This window comes from Mixophyes fleayi, chromosome 5, assembly GCF_038048845.1.
Source record: "Mixophyes fleayi isolate aMixFle1 chromosome 5, aMixFle1.hap1, whole genome shotgun sequence".
In the NCBI taxonomy this organism is placed as follows: Eukaryota; Metazoa; Chordata; class Amphibia; order Anura; family Limnodynastidae; genus Mixophyes; species Mixophyes fleayi.
Genome location: NC_134406.1, coordinates 100743733 through 100768104, shown reverse-complemented (window position 1 = coordinate 100768104; position 24372 = coordinate 100743733). Strand labels below are relative to the sequence as shown.

The window sequence follows — 24372 nt, the reverse complement described above, 5'->3', positions numbered from 1 at the left end:
TATACGCCTGCTTCTAGTAAGATGAGTGAGTTCTCTGTACAGCGCTGCGGAATCAGTGGCGCTATATAAATAAATGGGGATGAAATAGTGATGATGACATTTATATGCCCATGACTAGTATAATGACACACATGTGCCCATCAGAAGTAAAAAGTGCCACTCATGTGCTCATCACTAGTAAAATGCCACACAGGTCGCCATTAGTAAGGAAATATAGCTCTTATGCTCATATGCTGTCACTAGTAAAATGCCACACATATGCCGGATACTAGTAAAAAGCCACTCACATGTTCATCAGTAGCAAAATGCCATATACATGCCCATCACTATTATGCTCATCGGTAGTAATATGCCACTCATATGTCCATAAGTAATTTGTCACTTGCACACCCTGCATAATAATTTGACACTGTGTGCCAACTCGTAGTTATTTGCAGCAATACAGGATACTCAAGCTGCTGTGGCTGCTCCCTTCTTGTTAGTTTTTGTCCTCCAGTCCTCCAGTGGGCCTGTGGTACTTTCTAGGTAGCATTCAGTGTCACTAAATGATTTGTTGTAGTGACTGATATACTATATGGTAAGCCAAGTAAAGGCTAGCAGTGTTCACGCTTAGGGCCCCCTTCATCCTGTGGACCTTACTGTAGATGAACTGCAGGGGATATCACTGCTTTCTCTACTTGTATCATATTTGTACATTTTAATTACATTGATTTATATTTGCATATACAGGTGCATCTTGATATAAATTGTTTCTAAATGGCACAGCCATCAGCCCCCTTTCATGAGAATTGCAAGTAGGCATCAACCATTTGATGATGTAAGACATTCCTATTCCATGTTGCTGCAACTCTAGTTTGGGGTCACAAGAGCCGGAGAAAATATGCTCAGCAGGATGTTATATGTAATACTTGGTCCCCATATGGGTCTATATCATATTATCATTATTTATCTCTCTGCCAATTATGTGGATAAAAAGAGTATGACAGAAAGAACTCCTGGGACGGCGTTCAAATGTTAGTTATGTTCATTTAGTAGTGCATGATGTTGCTGCGAATGAATCTAAGCATTAAGAATACATGTGAGCGCCCACTTTTGGTGTATATTATATATATCAAGTCATGTGTTGTGGAGCACAAGGCAAATTTATTCTATTATGAAGTGCCCCTCAATGATAATATATATATATATATATATATATATATATATATATATATATATATAATTTAGAAATGGTGGTATGGAAATTGTAATGGGAATGTAAGTAAATGGAATTGATCATTTTCCCATTAAGGCACTGGGAGGAGTGGCAGTATGGCATACCACCATATACACACTCAGTTTCACCAATATATATTTATAGATAGATAGATAGATAGATAGATAGATAGATAGATAGTAGACATGTATATTGTTACAGATTTATAATTATATTATACTATACTGAATTGTCTCTTCATATTGAGTGGTAAAAAGGCAATGATGCCTCCTGTTTATTAAGTAAGCATATCCCTTTCTTCAGTTTAAATGTTTGCAATGCAAATAGCGGATGTTAGTCCAAGAGTTCTATAACCATGGAAATGGCAAAAAAAGAAGTTTAGGCTACTTCCCCATTCAAGAGCAATCAATTCCTTTGTGTTCCTGCCAACTTGTAAAAAAAGAGCAGCACACTGCTAGAGAAAGTGAATGAGGTATCTGACCCTAATAATTTGTTTTCCTCCCTATTTTTTTTTCTTGTTTCTATGGCTCAATAAACGTGCTATGTGCCTCTTTGTATGTTCCCTGTCTTACGACACTCTGACTGTGAGAATCCCTGACGCCGTCATATAAATAAAACATTAACACAGTAAAAGAATCTATTACAGTAAAAACCACAGCAAGACGAGCTAACAGTAACATCTAGTGTTTTGAAATCCCAGACATTGTAAAGATGCTGTAGCTTCCTAGCTAACTTACTCGAGACCTTTACCTAAGAGATTAACTGTAAGTGTTGCTGATACTGGAATAAGGTAGGATTTTGACTTACACTACTAACAGGTAAGCATTTGTTTTATATCCTAGTAAGATAGTTAAAAACATAAAAATGTGAATAATGCGTAATCCACTTTAGGATGGTATGTTTCTAGTGTTACAATTATATTTTCAAAATGTTTGTGTCATGTTATGTGACTTTCCTGCAAATTAGATGTAAATATGTTTGGTTTACACACAAACATAAAAATTACATCAGATTTTCAGGAATACGATTTTATATCAGCCAGAGAAAACATTGTGCATAAACAGTGAAGGGTTTATTTCAGATTTAAGAAATTGCCGTTTTGTCTTTGCATACAAGACATTTGTATCTTTTCAATGGGTACCAAAAAATGGCACTATTGCATAAATTAAATATTATCTTACTCATCTGCACATACTAAGCCGTGATTCTTGGTTAATTTATGTAAAAAATGTGCCATGGAATGTGTGCTGTATTTATGGCTACAAAGAAGCCCATTTTATTAACTTTTAATATTCCTTGTATCATTTTATTTTATTTTTTTTAATGCTAAAAAAAAAATATGCATCTCACTACTAGTGTATATTACACGTGATTCACATCTGTCCCAACTCTAGGCGAAAAGTTTTTTTTAAAATAATTTGTATACCATTGTAACCTATAATCCTACTGTAGACACAGAGCACAGTTTACCGGCAAGATTCAGGAGTTGGTCCGAGCAGCTGAAAAAAGTGCATTGTCTGCTTTGGTTTGTTTGTGAGATTGACAACCAGACAATGATGAGTGCCAGTAGATGGCCAGGTCATTGTAAGTATAAATAGCTTGTCCCAACTGATATATACAATATACCTGAATAGTACATTTACAGTATTTTAACATACTTCTCAAGCAAATAAATTCATGTCATATGGTCACTGTCCAAAAGTTGAATATAGAAGCTCTTCTTTCCCAAAATTAACACAACCCATTATGGAATAATCTAAAACATCAAAATAAAACGGGACAAGGAGATATAACGATAGATTGATAGATAGAATTATATATACAGTGGTCAAAGTCGAAACTGGGACATAACAGTATGGAAAACGTAAGTGAATGGAATTTGATACTTTTACAATGAAAGCAGTATATATATATCTATATAGATGCATAGTTTTACAAACATGTGACTATAGAAATAGATGAAACCACAATGAGAGACACTCTGTATTTAAAGATGAAAAAGAAAGGTCTTTATTTCAATGTTTTGGACCTCAATCAAGGACATCCAGGACCACAACATTGGAACACAAATCATCCTTTTACATTTATAAAAGGAGAGTTCCTGCCTCAGTGATTTAATCTACAATACTCAACCCACAGAGCACCCCACCTGTTGTTGTTGGAAGCGGTGAGTTCACTCACTGCTAGCCAGCCACTAACTGGCATCGGTTGCCCCACCCACAAATACAAAGAATGTTTTTATCCTCCACCACAGCACTACAAACCAACAACAAATCAATTACACCCATGTGGAACACCTGTGTGTGTATGTGCTGAAAGAGGAGCCCAGGGAAAACGTAACCCTGTCTGCAGCCTGCTCCTGCAGACTAGCTGTGTTTTTACCAATTTCCCTATAGGAAAGGCATGACAAATAAGCCTCTTTGCCAGATTGGCAGAGTTAGATAACGTGCTACACAGCATGCTGCTCTTTGGGACTTTTGAATATACAGAAATTAGAGAGAAAAAGAAGAAATATGTTTTCAGGGCACTCGAAGGTCCAAATTTAATATTCATAAACTTTATTGGTATGTATTATAACATCTCAATTACTACCAAAAAATTGGTTTCCTTTAATAAACAAAAATTCCACTTGATTAGCGAAATACTTAAAAAGAGATAATGGATATGTTAATGAAAATATGAACAAATGTTATAAGTGGGAGCTTCAAACTGCGATAGCTCGCCGCTATAGTAATAAGCTAATTTTATAGCAATGTGTTCCCTATAGAAGTAGATCCTCTAAATCTTGTTTGCTGCCTACATAATAATATTCAGGACAGACAATTTTAATAAACACTTATGTCATAAATATAGAGATGCAATTAATCTATTAAAATATAGGCTCATTTCAGCTTCACAACTAAAATAGAAGATTCTTTAATTCTCCATTCCTTTAATAAAGCACACAATCACCATATGTGATGATCCACTAAAAATGGGAGACTTCAGCATGTCACTCCTTTACTATTATTAGGGCATATGATCCTTTGTTTAATATCCTTATATACTGTAACCTCCTTTTCTCTGGCCTACCTGATTCTCGCCTTGACCCTCTTAAGTCTATCTTCAATGCTGCTGCCCGCCTCATCTTTCTCTCCTGCCGCTCTGTTTCTGCAGTCTCCCTCCAACAGTCACTACATTGGCTCCCCATACCCTACAGAATTAAATTTAAACTCCTCATCCTCACCTTCAAAGCTCTTAGTCAATGTTGCCCTCCCTACATCTCCAATCTCATCTCTACCTACACTTCTCCCTGCCCCCTCTGCTCCGCTTGTGACCGCCGCCTCACTACTTCACTGATCACCTCCTCTAACTCTCGTCTTCAGGACTTTGCCCGGGCTGCTCCCCTGCTGTGGAACGATCTTCCACGTTCCATCAGGTTAGCATCTACTCTCAAAGGCTTTAAGCGTGCCCTTAAGACTCATTTCTTTATTCAAGTCTATCAGTCCTCCTCATAACTTCCTTGTTCTGGCTCTCTCCCCAAGTTAGTACTATCCTATTTGTGTCTCCCCCTTCCCTTTAGGATGTAATCTCTCATGAGCAGGGCCCTCTTTCCTTGTGTGCTCCTTCTACTTTTCCATCACCCTCTGTACCTCTTGGCCTGCTTCCCTAGCCCTGTTTTTTTAAGCTTCGGCCTACTTCTCGCTGATTTCTACCTTCCCTTTCACTATCTGTCCCAGAAATAATCTGATTTGCTTTACCCTGTCATATATGTTTGTATATATTTTTGTATTATGTTGTGTCTTGGTTCTCTGTTTTCTGTATATGTAATGTACGGCGCTACAGACCTTTTGTGGCGCCTTATAAGTAAAAGATAATAATAATAATAATTGAGTGTAACAGAAGTGACGTCATGAATTTCCCGTGTGCAGGATTCCGTTTGAACACAAACTCTGTAGACCCTACAGATTCTGTTCCCTTTCACAGATTTCATCCCAGTCCCACACCTCATCTCAGGGTTTATTCCCTATGCCCAAGTTCCTTCTTCTGCTCCCTCTTGTACTCTTATTAGTTCTCTTTTTCATGGTATCCTGCAGACTCTGTTCATTCCCAGCTGCTGTTTATCCTCCTTTCTAACAAATCAGATTTGGTTGGTAGGAGAAAGACTATGGGTTACAGAGGGGCAATGATACTGGAAAGTCTTACTCGTTCTCAACTCAATAACCGACAGCAAGAACCTTTAACATTTTATTTCTGGATCAAAGAGGTTAAAGTGGATAAAGGCAACTTGGAAATAATACCTTCGATACACATTAGTTAGACAATGAAATTAGCATAGACAATTCCCTAAGCAGGGAATTGTCGAGAGATAACAAGCGAGTGAACAAGAGTTTTCGTAGCTTCCATAGTTAATCTTCATGCAGGGCCATCTTTTCCATTGGGCATGATGGGCAGCTGCCTGGGGGCCACACGGGCAAGGGGGCCCCATTGGCACGGCTCTTAATGAGAATAAATAATTCTGCAAAAGAAAAAAACCTGCAAAAAAAACCTTCAAGGGTCACTGAGCAAGTACATCTATCTATCTCTATATATCTATATCTATATCTAGGGGCCCCGGTGCACTGCTTTGCCCGGGGGCCCATAATGTTGTTAAGATGGCCCTGTCTTCGTGAAGTCTTTTCAAAGAGATTTCATTTAAAAAATGTGTCCCATTAACAGTATAGGATGAGAAATAGCAACATGAACTGCATAAACTATTTCATGTGGAAGGCAAAAAGAATTATTTACAAAACTGCGGGCCAGCAGCGCAAATGCTGTCTTGATGTCCCGTACCTATTATTGTGCAAATGCACCTGTTCGCATGTGGAAGCGCCTGGATTTGTGGAACCTCCTTCTTGCTCCCCAAAACAATATTGGAATGTTGCATGTATTAGTGGCATGTGTATTTGGCACCCACTCACTGCTCCTCTACTGTGCAAAGGAATGGCTAGGGAAACACCACCCAATATTCCAAACTGTCCACTGGAAACAGGACAGTTTTGAGGTATGGTTAATCTGAACAGTATTTTGTCATTTTAAAATAAACAAAAATGTTTAAATCAGTGAAAAAGTGTGGTTTTAAAGTGGCAGTAGACTGAATGTTAAAATTACACTTTTAGTATATGTTTTTTTTTGTTTCCATTATGCGTATTTTCAGAAAAAGAACAGACTGAGCAGTTAGTTTTACAGCGGGCAATTCCTGAATCCAGAATAAACTTGTGCTCTGGGCGCACTCTTTGGGCCTGAGTTATTAAGGAGAGAAAAGCATGAAAAAGGAGTAACTTTGCACCTGGTCAAAACCATGTTGCATTGGAGGGGGAGGTGAATTTAAAATGTGGGAACAGATTTATATATTATGGTAGGACATGTCCTAGATCAACTTTAAATTTCAGTGTAAAAATAAAGCTATCAAGTATTTGTGTGCTACATGAAACAGCCAGTAATTAACTTATGTGCAAAATAATAAACTAATTTGCTCTCCTTGCATTGTAACATGGTTTGTCCAGGCGCAAACTTACTCCTTTTCTTGCTTTGCTCTCTTTAATGACTCAGGCCTTTTGTTGTTTGCAATTTTAACAGCATTTTCTAGATTTAATATATTATTTTAAAACTCGTAAATAATCTTGTCCTGCTTAGTATTTTCCACTGATAATTTTAATGCATAAGCGATGCCAGCCAGAAAAACACTGCACAGAGCTTTACCATCAACAGCAACCTCAGCAAAACAAGAGCAGAAGGAGAAGGAAGGAATACAAATCAGCTGGAAGGAAGGAGCGCTGTAACCTCAAATGGCAATTGCACTCTGCATGCTAATAGTTGAAAGACAGTTTTAGAGCCAATGCTGGAGCTCATTAAACTGGGACACAATTATTACGAGCAAACTGTACAACCAAAACTCCATATTACTATCAAACCAAGAAAAAATATGTAAAGTGCATATTAATAAAGATATGTTTCACTGATGGCCAGACATGAACAGAATCTGCAGGATACTATGAAAGGAGAATTAATAGAAGCACAAGAGGGAGCTGAAGGAGGAACTTGGGCATATGGAAGAAACCCTGAAATGAGGTGTGGGACTGGGATGAAATCTGTGAAGGTAACAGGATCTGTAGATTCTACAGGGCTTGTAGGATTCAAACGGAATCCTCTACGGGGAAAGCATGAGGTCACTTCTGTTACACTCACCTTAATCTCCATGAAGGCTTTTCATTCGGTGACGGCAAAGAAGTTTAATTTACAAAAATGTGTCCCATTAAAAGTATTGTGTTAAAGTCAAGTCTTTTTGGGGGGGAGAAAAAGGCTGTGCATCTTCACACAATGTCCTCTCCACCCCATTACCTTACCTAGATATTGTTTTTGCATGTTGGCGCAAAAGTAGATGCATTCATAGATGCAATAATTTGCCCCACTGCTCCCATTAGTCGTGCAAACGTTTAAACTCCACAAATACTTTCACTTATGAGTAAAACTGTGAACATTCATACAAAAGTAATCACAGGAAGCCATGTTCTACAGGTTTTTACTTTTGTACTTTCACAAATTTGCTAGATTATCATTCTAACCACTTTCACTTTCTGTATTTTCACTGCAAAGTCTCTTTCACTCTCTGGTGTTAAAGTTAATGTACTATGTTCACTAAATTGTGATATTTCATTCTTTACTTTTCACTCTATATTTCTCCAATCATGGGTTGTCCATATTTTGCATGTACTTTCAATGTGCCATCATTTGTTTGGTCATACATAGAATTACAGTAGTGACCGCTATTAAAAATAGTGGGATTTAATTTGTAATGTGTCAGTCACTGTGTCCTGGGTCTTCACTTGTGCAGGGGACATGCTGTGCAGTGCCCATGATAGTTTCTATTAGGTGCTCCGCTGTTTGTGGTTATCTGTTATTTTGGCCGTCTGACTCTTGGGGGCAAATGAATCAAGATCCGATTTTTTTCGTTGGTTAAAAATCGCGGCACCCACAATATTAGTCCCTATGTCTGCAAATTTATTAAGCTGCAATTTTTACTCTGATAGTCAAAATCGCTGGTCATCTCTAGCGATTACACTGCCTGTCTATAGAGCTGAAGATCTGGCAGCTGTCAAAAGTTTAAAAATAAATGTTTAAAAAAAAAAATGTGTGGGGTCCCCTCGTCTGAGCACTATTAACCCTAGTGCTGCCAACCTTTTTTCTTAATGTGAAAATCGAGAAAAAAATTTGCGTGGGGTCCCCCCAATTTTTACATAACCAGCCAAAATGAGCATGTTACTGTATGCGGGATACTTGCCTGTCTGGGAGACCTACCCGCATTTCAGGAGTCTCCTGGACATTCCGGGAGAGTTGGCAAGTATGATTTTATATATATATATATATATATATATATACACACACACACACGCACACACACAAACACACAATGGTCGCTGTGGAAATTTAGAAGTCGTTTTGTATGAAAGTTTACTAATGGCTTAACCCGATATATAGCTGCCCAATTCGACCACTGTATATATTTTTATTTTGTCTTATTTTCTTTACTGAAAGAACTGTGAAATAGACAATAATAGGCAATAACAAAATTGTACCCAATAAAAACTTTAGGATGTTCACAGAACTAAACTAACCTGTAGTTAACCAGAGCATTATAGCATTATATTACTCATACTACAATAGTTGACAAACTAAACAAACTGCTACAGGAGCCACATTGAAATACAATATATATTTGAATTGCATCTCCCTATGAAAATTTATACCATACTCACCAACTCCCGGGAGAGGGGGCGTGACTTGAGGGCGGGAGGGGGCGGAACGAGGCCAATCACGTCATTTTGCCCCCCCCCCCCCCCCCCGCAAAACCATAATTTGCGTCGCGGGGGGCGGGGCCAAAATGACGCAATCGGCCTTGTCCCACCCCCACCCGCCCTCCAAAATGGCGTCATTTACGCGATTCTCGGTGTGAGATTGGGATGCGGGAGAAATGCCAGCTTGCCCGGGAGCCCGAGAGACTGACCCGAATTACGGGAGTCTCCCGGACTTTCCGGGAGAGTTGGCATGTATGATTTATACATCAAAAGTTGTTATATAACAATTAAACATTTACATATGTTTCAATTGTAATAAACACACATTGGTGTTGCTAGGTTCTTGAAAGATCTGATCCCATAACAGAGCTCACTAGGTTTGTAGCTGCTCCTTTCAGGGGCGCACGCAGGATTGTCAAAAAACCCCAAAACAAAATACACGAGAGAGCTGCTGCGTATCGGCAGCGCTGTCCTATACAGCAGCCGCGGCGCTGTCAAAGAAGCGTCCGCGGCGGTGCTGTATACAATACAGCACCGCCGCGGACGCTTCTTTGACAGCACGCGGCTGCTGTATATGATAGTGCCGCTATGGCGGCCACTTAGTTAGCGCAGGGGGGGTTTCTGGAGACTCAGAAACCCCCCTGCGTGCGCCACTGCCTTTAATGTATATGCATACACCATTAAACAACAAAGCACACTAATAAAAAAATATATATATTCTTTTTACAGTGTTTGAGTCATACCATAGTTTATCTAATAAGACGTCTGAAATCAATAAAGGACATTATTAAAAATGCATAAAAAAGGGAAATTTTTTATCCCAGCTGTATATTGGAAGAGATAGTGTGCTGTTGAAAAAAAACTTACTGTACATAGTCAATAAGTTTAAAAGTCCATAATTTAATCTAACTGTCAATTATGCTATGATATTATGTTCAATAATTTATTCAGCATAAAGGAAATATGTGAAGCCTTTTTTTGCACAGCTCTAAAGTGTCATGAGGTTAAACTCATTTTACTATTGACGTTGCTACTACAGCTTGCTTCATTTGAATTAAACAAATAGACTGAATGTTAACTCTTGAAACACATTGTAATGTTGACTTTTTCAGATGTAAAATATAACAAAATCATGCACGTTTTTTACACTTTATTTTGTATTTTTTTTTTTCATTTAACTTCTAATTATATAGACAAATCTCATATCTACCTACTAAACAGTCCCTGTAATGCTATGCATATGCTGCCATTAAATGATTCCATCTAGAACTGTACAAGGAGAGTATACATAATAAGTGTGTATGAGAACTTGCATTACCATCTGAATGGATAAACATTTAAGTTTACCACTCTAAAATACCTGTTGAGCGTGTGTGAAGAAGTGTAGGACCAATTAGAAGCCACAAGATCCATGACTGCAGCATCTGATTGGTCCTCACGCTGACACCCCACTTTGCATTATCACACAGCACCAGTTTTTGGCATGGGCTGTGTGACAAGACACATAGTCGTGGGAAAAACTTCTGCATGAAGCAGCCCCTGGGGCTCTGATGCAAGGAATAACAGGTTAGTCATAGGTGGTTTTGTTAGACGTGCGCTAACCATCAATTGCCCCTAGTATATTATTAAAGTAATCCATGGTGTCAATTAGCTTTGATGAAAGCTTCTCCTAAACCATCTACTCACTGCAATATAGTATACTTTAATGAAGTATCATGCCATCTTTAAGACACTATTTAGATTGCACATTCATAGACACATTGGGGGTATTCAATTGTTTGTTTTAACGCGCTAAAACCAAAAAAAACGAGCGCTCTAAAAATATTACCGTTAATACGGTAATTACTCGCTAAATTTCATCTCGCAGCTCCCTGAGCAGCGAGCTGAAATTCAGCCCGCTGGCAGCGAGTAAGTACCGTATTAACTGTTTACGCGCGCAAAATTACCGTATAATATGAAGTTGTTTTAGCGCGTTAAAAGAAACAATTGAATACCCCCCATTGAATGTGGATTGTACACTGGAGTACGGACAAACATAAAAGTGGTATTGCGCATAATAGCCATTCAAATCTGGGGCTCCTAAACTCCTTGAGCCCTGATAAGCCATCATGTTTTTTATCTTGACGTTTTTCTAGCTGCTGCTAAATTAAAATATATAATTATATGTATAATTATAGAGGTATATGTATTCTGCCAAGCAACAATCATATTATTTATTTATTTTATTATAACATTATTTTATTTATAAAGCAATGACATACTATGCAGTGCTGTAAACTGAGGGTATCATGACATAACAAAGTACATACAATGACATGATGTCCCTGACCAAATGAGCTTACGATCTAAGAGGTTTGGGGAACACTTGATAGATAAGAAAGTGGAATAACAATTGTAGCGGCTGTTTAGGAAAGTGTATTTTGCTAATACAAGGCAGCTGCATTTTCAGCCATGTCTCTGAATGGGGAACTGGATCTAAGACTCTTGGTATATCATGAAATATAGTGCAATATTTGACACCATGAATAGTCATGGGAGGGCTGACAAGTGAGAAACAAGAACAAATAGTCATGATACCACACTACCATTCCACATTTACTTTAGCAGAATTTTACTTAACTGCAGTGCTAAATTGATGCATGTACAATTACTGTAAAGTGTATATATAAGTGTGTATAAATATAGAAATAGATTTGATTTTCAGGTTATATGATTTATTGATGAGAATGACTTGATAAATTGCACTAAAGTCCTGAGGTTATATATCCAATATATTTAATATGCTCCTTAATAATACCCAGTAAGGTGTAACATGCTATCAGCAGGGCCTGATCAACCACTAGGCTGACCAGGCTGCAGCCTGGGGCGCTAGGTCCCGGGGGGCGCTGCCCTGTGGGTATTTTTAAAAAAATTTTTTTTTTTTCCTTCATTCATTTGTTTTTTCGGAGTGGGGGAGGGGGGGTCGCCGCGGGGGGGTGGAGGGCTCGACAATCAAAAGCAATGGTGGTCAGTGGTTAGCAACACACAGCCAATCGCCAGGCTGCCTGTTGCTGTGCAGCAGACAGGAAGCAGGACGTCTTCACTTCCTATCTGCTGATCTGAGGAGAGGAGCGACGCTGGCACAACTACAGGTAATTGAAGGGGGGAACTGCCCTGCATAACGATAGGGAGGGGGGGAACTGCCCTGCATATCTATAGGGAGGGGGGGAACTGCCCTGCATATCTATAGGGAGGGGGGGGAACTGCCCTGCATATCTATAGGGAGGGGGGGGGAACTGCCCTGCATATCTATAGGGAGGGGGGGAACTGCCCTGCATATCTATAGGGAGGGGGGGGAACTGCCCTGCATATCTATAGGGAGGGGGGGAACTGCCCTGCATATTTATAGGGGGGGGAACTGCCCTGCATATCTATAGGGAGGGGGGGAACTGCCCTGCATATCTATAGGGAGGGGGGGGAACTGCCCTGCATATCTATAGGGAGGGGGGGGAACTGCCCTGCATATCTATAGGGAGGGGGGGGAACTGCCCTGCATATCTATAGGGAGGGGGGAAAAATGCCCTGCATATTTATAGGGAGGGGGGGAACTGCCCTGCATATCTATAGGGAGGGGGGGAACTGCCCTGCATATCTATAAGGAGGGGGGGAACTGCCCTGCATATCTATAGGGAGGGGGGAACTGCCCTGCATATCTATAAGGAGGGGGGGAACTGCCCTGCATATCTATAGGGAGGGGGGAACTGCCCTGCATATCTATAGGGAGGGGTAACTGCCCTGCATATCTATAGGAAGGGGGGGGAACTACTCTGCATATCTATAGGGAGGGGGGAACTAACCTGCATATCTATAGGGGGGGGGAACTACACTGCATATCTATAGAGAGGGGGGGACTACCCTGCATATCTATAGGGAGGGGGGGACTACCCTGCATATCTATAGGGAGGGAGAGGGGGGACTGTCATGCATATGTATAGGGAGGAAGAGGGGGACTGTCATACAAATCTATAGGGTGGGAGGGGGGGGCTGCCATGAAAATCTATAGGGAGGGAGAGAGGTTGATATGTATGAAGGAGGGCAGAGGAGGGGGGCTGATATATGTGACTGGGGGAGTTTTGATGTGACGGGGGGGATAGCTAGCTAGCAGAGTGGAGGTAAGGAAAATAGCTTCAAGGGGGATGGATGCAGGATGGGAGGTAAAGAAAATGGCTGCAGCAGGGGTTAAGGAAAATGGCTGTGGGGGGGGGGTTGTGGTTAAGGAAAATGGCTGCAGGGGGTATTTAAAAAATACAGCAGCTTTGGGGGGCAGAATCTCATGATTGTGTGGTGGTCACATGGGTGGTCTCAGCAATCACTAGAATACTAAATATTAGTGAGATGGGGCTGGTAGAGGTTTGTATTTGATTGACAACAAATATTCAGATATTGCTTATATATGCCTGTCCAATGGGGTACTTTTAGCTGGCCATAATGGAGTGTTTTGTTTTAACTAAAGGGCCTAATCATTCAGGGTTTGCATTATAATACATTTTTGCATTTTCAAAACAGGACGCCAACTTTCCAGAAGCCAGCGAGAGGATAACAAAGTTGCAAGAGAGAAGAGCAAGAACAGGTAAGAGACAATGGCACAATCTGTCTAAATTTGAATGCTGGAGAATACACCTGAACATTCATATTCAGGAGTGTTCCTATACACCTATATATTCGGAGGAGGGGGGGGGGCTGCGGCCGTATTAGCCTAGGGCGGCCAGAACCCTTAATCAGGCCCTGGCTATCAGTGATACCAAATGAGAGGTACTGTAGCATTCACAGTAATAATGCACTGCAAAATATACCCTATACCCTAAATATGCATCACTGCGATTTGCAGCGATGCATATTTTGGTTGCACCGCATCTTAGTGATGCATAGACCCCATTATATGCAACTAATAATGCTCAATTGGATGTTATGAGTCAGTCCTAATGCCCAATAAGATTTAATATGACCAGTGTAGTGTGATATGCCAACAATAGTGCCCACTGATGTTTATTATACCAGTGATAATGGGCAAGAGTTATATAATATCCCAGTGATAATACCTACTAGTATGTAATGTTCCAGTAATGCCTGTGTAGAGTGATATGCCAGTGGATTGGTAATAGGCTCCTAATAACGCCATATCAATAATAAAATGCCTCTAGTGCTTACTCTCCCAAACCTTGTATGCTTTTTGGATGCTTTGTGAGTGCACTTGAACTCAATGTCACTTATAATGTGTGTATGCCACCAAATTCTAAAGGCCCACCATTGATGCCCAGTAAGAAACCACTGGCACATTCTCATAATCTCATATAATCTAATACATTGGATATTTAACAACTATTGAAGAATTAAGAATTGAGCTAATCACAGTGCATGGAAAGTAAAGAAGCCAATCAAAAGGGATCAACTAATGTCACATGCTTATAGACCTATAAAAGGATCTTATAGACTCTTTGTTCTCGGAGAAAATGTCTCTGAATGCTATTATTTGTGAATTGCAATGTGAGGTTTTCCAATACCCAGGCAATAACATTACTTGCCATCTCAGCTGTTGTATGTTTGGAATGCACTGACTGGTGCAATATACATTTTTTATCTACATTTGTCATAAATGCTATTTGTCACTTAAGAGTACAAATGCACAGGCAATATATTGCCATGTCTTAGACCTTTTACAACTCAATGATTGGGGCAAAAAAAACAATATTGACAGTATTACTAGTCAGTCTGTCTATCCCATGTAATTGAAATCCTTATTTTATTGGGAACTGCAAAGTTTATTGTATTGACTGTCAGGTACTTTATAGAGAATGGCGACTTGAATGAACAAAAATATCTCCCCTACAATGTGACAGACTTTGCTCAAGCCAAAGCAGTGCTTGTGTAAATGTCAGTCAATACATTCAATTACTGACTGGTGAGTCCTAATCACAGCAGCTTGAGGAAGAAAAGGGATGATATTGTAATACTGTTATGCATAGGGATGGTGAGGATGAACTCATTTACTCATGTTCTACACTCAAAGATGATGATTAAAGTTTACCACCAAGTGATAAGCCCCTTTCTGTTCTTATCTCTCTATTATATATTTAGTACTTCTGTTGTAGTTCACATGAGATTGACATAGAGGCCTTACAATAAAACAGAAAATGGATTTTAACAGAGGTGTATGGATTTTCTAATATATCACTTTCTGTTTATATATTAAAATCCGCAGCACTTCCAAATGTAACCTCACATGGAAAGGCATGTCTAAAATGCATTATTCTATATTGTACAGCACTCTAGAATGTGCCCTGTGCTAAATCACAGCAATTACAATACAATACACCTTTAGCCACCATTCATCCCAGCATTACCACTGACACAAATCATATTAAAGATTTAAAATAGGGAAGAACACATGGTATTTGAAAATTCCTCACCTAAATATAACCTCAATTAGGGATTTTCCACCAGTTTCTCTAATCAAACATGTGGAAGTAACTTGCTTAGAAACATGAATGCCTTTAAAATAACATTTTTATTGTACAGAGATAACACACAAATTGGTAATCATTCCTTTAGACTGTTGGCAGGATCAGTACAAGGTTGCTTAGGCAAGGCTTCAGCCTGTCACCCCTCTTCCCACAATGCTCACTTCCCAGTCCCTCACACACTTGACATTTGTAAAATAAAAATAATTGCTCCTCTTGACTCACTGGTAAGTCTGCAGTCCAGATGTACTGATGTCCAGAGGTACTGATGTCTGACACATGATTGCTGTCCAGGCTTTACTGCGGCCCAGGAGCTAATGCAAGATATTTAGAGGGGAGGCTCCAAATATTAGATTTCAGAACAAAATAAAATAAAAAACTTGACATCACTTACCTGTTACACACTGACATGTCCTCTGCTGCCCACCAACTTTTCTCACATATTCCCATCTGCCCAATAGCTATTCTCACATATGCCACCCCATGCCCATAAGCTTTTGTTACACATGCTACCTGCATAACACCAGCTTTCCTCACATGCACCCTGTCCACCAGCTTATCTCTCACATACACCCCTGCTCTAGGTGCTCTAGGCAGATTTTGAGACTTTATTAATGTTTTTTTTCCGACCACAGAGCTGCACCACTGGAGCATGTTGCCCTATGCAGCTGCCTAAAGCTGCCTAATGGTTGTGCTGACCCGAATGTTGGGTGAAATCATAAACAGCTTTAGTTCATAGTTGCAACTCTCCTGGAATGTCTCGGAGACTCTCAAAATAGTGACTTCTGAGAGAATCTGGCAGTCTACTGGAAAGCGGACCAAACAGAGAAAAGGGGGACGAATTGAGCGTGATGACGCTAACACACCCTTATTCTCTACCCCAACTCCCTCTGTGTTTCTATTGGCCTCTTTTATACAATCAGAGCCTGAGTTACATTGGGTTCCTGAAAGGAGGTTCTAAGTTGAATGAACAGATATAACCCTGATCCCATAACTCTTCTGTTGACACAGTAATGTTGGAGGCTGAGCTCTTACCTACACATGGGAATACATGATTTATTCACTATTGTTTGGACATGCAACTGAGGGCATTAGATACATTCACAGGTAGAGCTAGGCATAACCCTTACACGCGGAGCCTAGCTGTTAGAATCTCCTGGAAATGTCAATGACTATTTACTAACTGGACGTTGAGGTGACTATGATATAACATACATATTTACACAGCATGTTTGTAGTATGCTAATAATACCAGCAAGATGCCTTAAAGAGAAATCAGAAGGATTTCTGATGAACTTGCAGTCTATGTACTGGTGCTAACAGAAGTCCTGCCTTTACAACATTTGAATCCTATACTTCGTTCTAAACCATAGGTTTTCCGATGTATATAGCTCATCAGATATTTACGAGTATTTGTTTATGTCACCATTTTAAGTGGGTCATTAAACCTTGACTTTTTTTATTCTGCATTGACTGTTAAATAAATACAATTTTTACATGTTGATGTATTAAATTTCCAATATAAATAAATTTTATGTCCAATTTCAGGAGAGTTGAATTCTGCCTCCTTTGCAATCAAATGTAATTGACATCCTTATTGTATTGGGAAGTGAAAATATCAAGTTTATATACATTATGATTACCTTATACACTAATAGGTTTTTGATAGCGCTGTCCCAAAATATAATATTTAAGCCAACTTAGTTGTGTGTGTGTATATATTTGTTGTTTTCATTTTCTAAAGTATGTAAGTATGCTTTTGTTACTGCATTTGTTAAATAAAACTATACTGAGGCACTACATTTCAGAGGACAATACCTTTTTAGTTTACATGCAATTCTATCATACCTTTTTATGTAGGGGCATATTTCTTATGAGTATTTTTTACACCTGCATTGCTTCTATTATTCCCCATAATGTACTATTTAAGTGGTTATCATTTATCTATGGGACATCCATTTTGCACCTATATAACCCAGGAGCAGTTTTTGAAGTTGATGATGATGATTTTCAAGTTTTTGCTCCAGACACATCGTTTTAAGTTTGTACATCTCTTACAGTGCGTGTAACTTAAAATACAGATATGGCTTACATGCAAAGGGGCTTATTTACATGCAACTCTAAATCAATGGGTCTTCCATTAGCCTACTCCCAAATTCTTGTAGGTAGTAAGATATTCAATTTTCCACTTATTAGTTAAAGGAGAGCATACAGTTGCATTGTATATGAATGTTTTTGAAGTGTTACTTTCATTTCTTTATTACATAGTTTCCTGTGCAAACAGTGTTTACGTCATAGTAAAGTCACAGGTTTACCTTGGACAAACAAGTCACACTTCAAAGAATAAGAATACCAAAGTCCTATCACAAGATTTATAAATAACTTAAAAATGTCCTCCGTTGGTACAAAATATTATCTTTTATTTATTCAGCATGTGCAACATCATATAGCAAAAGGTGAGGCAAGAAGGCTGGGAAAGTACAAAAGAATCAACTAACCTTTATTTAATGATACATAAACTATATGTCATTATATCAGACTTCTCATTAGAAGTCTGATATGGCACTTTTTTTTAATATTCAACTTCCCTTCCCCAATGTCCCAGAATTACAGCGATCCAATGCCTGGGTATTAAATTTATGCCTATGTAAGTCAATGCATTACAAAACATGAAGTTTTATAAAGTGGATAAGTGAGATAAGTATAATTGATTAATAGTATTAAACAAAATATTTACTCTGTGCTATTGGCTAGGCACATCTTATATACCTCAAATGTGCAAATTGCATCCCATTGAAATGAGTGGGTAATGCTATATGCACATTTTAATGTCATTGTGCAAAGTAGGAAACACCATATGTTTTCCATACATAGAAACAAAATGTCTTCATGTATTTACTCTGCACCTAGCTCACACGTATGATAAATAAATGACAGGTAGACGCCTAACACATGTGACGTATTATAAAACAGCACAGCAGCCCCTGATATGAGACAGCAATGTAATCATAATATACATAATACAATTATAAAAAACATTGGGAGATCCCTTAATTGATTATTTTTTGTTCTTCCTCTTGTCATAAATGACCTTCGCTGCCCCCTTTCTAGGCATTGTGCAGGGCTTCAATGAGAAGCCTTGATGGGGTTATATTTTTTACCTTATAACAATAAGGCGCACATCTTCAGCTGAGCAACAGTGGAAGCAAATACAAACAATTACTGTAATTATACGGGCCAAACAAGATTCAAATCACTAAAGAAATGAAGTTAGAGTACATACATATTTGTTGATCAATTAAAATAGTTTACAAATTTTATATTCACCAGTAGTAAATATTTTCTCATTAATATTTCCCTTATATTGTCTTAAAATTGTCTACTAATTAGCAGAAAAGTCAAGCATAGAGCACCATTCAGTCACAACACTAAAGTGTAGTTAGATGTCTAGAGCAGTAAGATTTAAAATTCTCCTGTAACAAGAGAATATGACTGACATGAATGGCACGGGTAGCACAATGGCTTAGTGGTTAGTGCTTCTGCCTCACAGCACTGGGGTCATGAATTTGATTCTTGAAAATGGCCTTATCTTTGTTGAATTTGTATATTCTACTCGTGTTTTCCTCTGGGTGCTCCGGTTTCCTCCCAAAAACATACTAGTAGGTTAATTGGCTGCTATTAAATTGACATTCGTTTCTCTCTGTCTGTGTGTGTATGTTAGGGAATTTAGACTGTAAGCTCTAATGGTGTATTGACTGATGTTAGTGACTTCCCAGTGCATTGCTGCGGAATTAGTGCCGCTATATAAATAAATAGATGATGATGATGATGATGATGTTGATGATGATGATGATGAATTGCCACCTCTATCTACTCCCTGATTTAATATCTTATCATATATTTACACAATTAAACAACATATCACCTCTATTGTGTCAGGAAACCTCTCCTAGCTGCCTTTACCAGTCACAACCCACACTCTGCGCACTTGTGCCTTGGAAGTGTTTACACACGATTCCAGTACTCAATCTTCCTCTCACCTATCGCACAGGTTACAGATTTGCTGAATCGCTCCCAAACAGCGATCACACAACCATACTCACTTTGGTTTGCCACCACCTATTGAATAAGGGTAATAGGACCCCAATATACTGCCCTACACTGGTACACAATGAGCACTCTTTCTTTCACAGTTAGCAAGGCACACACCAGCAATCAAAGGGTTAACACTTAACCCCTCAAGGCTCTATGGCACAAATATACATGAAGACACACCCTCGGCTTGGTATACAAATGTATTCACAGTTCACACCTCAGCAATGAAAGGGTTAGCATGGTCCAGCAATCCATCTCTTCTAAACAGGCAGTGAATTTGTATACAGCAATAAGGACATTACTAATTACATGTTAGATTTAATATACAAAAAGTACAATGTAAACTACAAGTACATATATACAAATATATATATAGGATATATAGTTATTCAACAAACCAAAACCAGCACCAGCAATAAGAAAAACACACAATTTAACAGAAAAAAATAGAAAGATACATCACAATAGTATTACGTGAAAAATGGATGTTCAGCGCTCCTAATTGTGTCGTGTCAGTGGGTAAGCGGCCACCTGGGAGTGGGGGGATAAAGGGATAGCTCAACCCTATTGGACGATTGAATCAATGTAACTCCCTGGCGCTTGAAATGAAGGTGAAAGTGGGTGAATAACGGGAGGGGATAGACGGATGGCACCATCAAGTATACATTTATATCACTCCCTGGGCGGTTTAACAAAAAGTCAGATAGAAAATAAATATACAGATTTATTGATAGGCAGTATATGTGGGTGGCAACCCTCAGCGTGAATCACACTGACATAATAAGTTAAAATAAACAGGGTACATTAGCAAAATTGCGTATCATGAAAGCAGGCACAGATTGCTAGTTGCAAGAAAAGTCCATGTTGGCCACAGAAACACGGTTCTCTGATAGGGCTGATAAAGTCCACTGGGTGACAGAGACAGCAACACAATCAATAATATGTAGACGTGAAAAATGTGAATATCCTTATAACTTGTTAGGCCACAAAACCACTGTTCTCTGATATGGCTAATGCAGGCCACTGAATATCAGAGATGTGGCAAAGTCAATCCTATGTGGAAATGGCAAATATAAATTCTCTGTTAAGTTTGTCAGCCAACAATGGATTCCAAAGGAGAACGCCTAAGATAGGCTGGGATGATAGAGGACTTACCCTCACTTCTGACGGGCTGATGTGTCCTTTCACCAAGTCCTACTTGTTATCAAAAAGCTGGAAGCGATGAACACGCTTGTGCCGTCCCGCTGGATTGCTGTAATGCAAATCCGGAAGTCGCGGGCGGTATCGTGGTGTTGGTTAAGTTGCGCATGCGCATGCGTGAGGTGGATCCGTTCGCTTAGCAAAGCGGCGGCCTCTATTCCGTTATGTGGTGCCCGTGATGGGCAAGATCTGGGTCAATCCAAGGCGTTTCGCACTAGGCTTCTTCAGGGATCGAAGTAGTATGCTCTGCCCTGTTGTGATATATCTTTCTATGTTTTTCTATTAAATTTTGTATTTTTTCATATTGCTGGTGCTGGTTTGTTTGTTTGTTGAACAACTGTGGTTCCTGCTTTTTAAAGTATGGACCATGCACAGCTTTTTAAACTTTGATTTACTGATTATGAATTGAGAGCATCCTCATGTATATATATATATGCAATTAAAAAACAATTGATATGCAAATAAAAAGTTGCAAAATTTGCAAAGCAGGTAAAATAAAGGGGTAACATTCAGACTTTAACTTACAGACAAGTTGGTATAATCTTTGCCAAGGGAAATTGGCTTGAAGATGGACAGCTTATCAATTATGATTGATTTCCAAAAAGACTGACAGTTTGTCCTTTCACAACATAGGTTTTTAAGCTAAATCTACTGCGATGGCAATCACACGGACAGTGGGGGTGGAAATGTCCCTTGGGTGTCACAAAGGTTTTGTTCAAAACTATTCCTAAGTTCTAACTTTTCTCAGATATATCCCAGGAACATAAATCCCCCGTCAATAGATCAGTCATTATCTCCTGCACATTTCATCTTCCATGATGGAATTATAACAATATGACATACCTTTCCCAAAGACATGAGATTACAGCTGTTTCCTGGTAGCACATGTAATTCACAACTCTGGTGTGATTTCTGCCCCTCAGAATGGAGTGGGACACGGGTTTCCCAAAATATGGAATATAAATTCATATTTCTAAATGCCTGCATAGAGAGCCTTCATGTGTTGTCTCTGTGTACAAGGATCTCAAGCTGTGAACCGCTCCTTAGAGTCTCTCTCGGTGAAAAAAACCTCTCCTATGTCAGGATGCCTCTCACCCCATGGGCTTTGAAGCTGCTCAGCTTTCCCTGAAAGTGTTGCTGTTATCTTTCAACATAGAGGTGGGCATCAGCATCAGGTAAACACACACCAGGCCATCTGACTTCACATTTTACTCTTTAGTAGCTCAATTAATCAATGGATTCATTTGATATAACAGATTTACACTACAGTTATGATTGGGCCTCATTCCCCACAATTATGTTATTGGTTACTCCTTATAATTGTAATTCCTTTCTGTTCACTACACCTCCTACTTTAAGAGATGGCATGGGGATTGACTGGACAGGTCAGTGCCTGAGCTCATCTTATTTAATTTTCCCCTGGTGAGGTAACCCCCTGGATCTACTTGGATAACTGCTAGCTGGGTCTCATCAGGGTTTTCACTGAGAGGAGTTAAAAAGGGGTTAGATACCTCACTCAGCTAGGACATCTGGTCCTTCCATACCTGTGGGCTAACCTCTGCATTCTTAATGAGTTGTATCCCTAGCAGGTCACTCTTTCCCTCATCTGGCAAACTAAAGACTGGCAGGACACAAGCTTCCCTGTCATAATGAGCCTTCAACAGATTACCATGAAAAACCCCATGTATCTTCCTGGCATGATCTATAGTGACTACATGGTGGACCTCGTTGCTGGATAAGATATGGGCCTTCCCATGCAGCCGGGAGGTTATTCTGGGTCTGAAGTGTTGGTATCCACACCTTCCGACCCACTTTGTAAACTCTCTCCCTGGCTGTGGGATCATATCGCTGCTACTGGTTGCCTGGGTCTGCGTCATGCTTTCATGTACCAACTTTGTCATAGTGTGTACTTTGCCTCTAATCCTCTTGCCTCTAACATAGGGCCTGACAGAAAAGTGGCCTAGGATTCCTGAGACAGCACTTCTATGTGGGGACGTACAGTAGCAGGGTTGCTAGGTCCCTCAGTTACACTCTCTGTGTCACTCACTAATTGAGTCTCCTGGGGGGGCTATATGAGAGAACACTTCCTAGCCCCCAAAACACATCTAAGCAGGAAACCCTTAATTCTCGCACAGCAGAATACCTACTTCCACTCTGCCCTGCTTCCCAGTTACAGAATTCCTGTCATTGGGACAAACTATATAATTCTTATCCGGGGTGCTCCTGGACAAAACACTTGGCTCTCCCATAGACTCACCTAAATGGGGATGTAGAGTAACAGGGAGTTTAGTCCTCTCATCTACCTCCTCTCAGCCGTTAGCCAGCTGATTAAGAGAAGGTGATCTAGCAACTTACCCCCCTGTCTCTATAGAAAATGCAGGCGAATGTTCAGAACTCAGATGGAGATCTGGGTAGTGAACATTCGAATTACAGGTTACAGCAACAATGTCAGGACTGCTGTCACTCTCTACTTCCTGTTGGACATGTCTATATTTCTCACCCACATTTTCAACAACCCTGGGTATGGCTAGTTCAGACACAGAACACACAGTTTCAGTCTGCCCTCCCTCCCATTTACACTGTACCCTCACTTCTGAACACATTACCTGGGTAAGAAAGTTTGCTGTTATCTAATCCAATTTTAGCAAGCATCTACACCAGTATCAATGCCAATATTTGCAGTAATACTGTCATCTGTCCCTACCTCATGTCAAGATGTTAGTGTAAAAACAGGTCTAGACTCTAATGCAATACTATTTTTGCCATTATCATCATTACATGCATCAGATACAGTACAATATTCCCTTTCCCTGTCACATTCTGGCATCGGGGAAGAAACATGGGTACTCTCTGTAGATTTTAACACAGTAACAGGTGTGGCATTATCATCATTACACGCGTCAGGTACAATACAACATACCCTTTCCCTGTAACATCCTAGTACCTGGGAAAAAATGTGGGTACTCAGCAGAGTCAATGACATCATCATTAGATACATACTGAGACAGCATCATGCCTAATTCAGTCATAATTAACACGTTTACAGAAATATTATCTGATACCCCTACATCTCTTAGACCTCTTCCAGCACCCCAATCAAGGTAAACCTTGACCATAGACACAGTAATTTTCTTGGAAGGAAGTCCTCTAATCCCACCAGATGGAAACGCACCAGCGTAACATCAGCACCTGTGTCTCTAAACCCCACAATTACCTTGTCACCCACAGTGACTGTATGCAGGTTGTCCATCCTGCCCCCTTGTGGTACATTTTAAAAACCAAACATGATGGAATTATAACAATATGACATACTTTCCCAAAGACATGAGACTACAGCTGTTCTCTGGTAATGTTAGTACCTATAATTCACAACCCTGGTGTGGTTTCTCCCCCTCAGAATGGAGTGGCACATGGATTTCCCAAAATATGAAATATGAAGGCATTTTCTTTGAAGTTCATATTTTTATATGCCTGCATAGAGAGCCTTCATGTGTTGCCTTTGTCTCCAAGGATCTCAAGCTGTGAACGGCTCCTTAGAGTCTCTCTCTGT

General features: G+C 39.6%; 1 protein-coding gene across 2 annotated transcripts in view; it reads left to right on the top strand.

The window, feature by feature from the left end:
• Positions 1-24372, top strand: part of ITPRID1 (ITPR interacting domain containing 1) — a 126320-nt gene that overhangs the window by 12194 nt on the left and 89754 nt on the right. Inside the window, exon 1 of one of the 2 annotated variants that reach the window (XM_075212607.1) lies at positions 1844-2034. The exons of the other annotated variant lie outside the window; for it this stretch is intronic. The gene's annotated coding sequence lies outside the window, so the exon portion shown is untranslated. Of the gene's footprint in view, positions 1-1843; positions 2035-24372 lie in introns of those variants that run through there. 2 annotated transcript variants of the gene reach the window in all.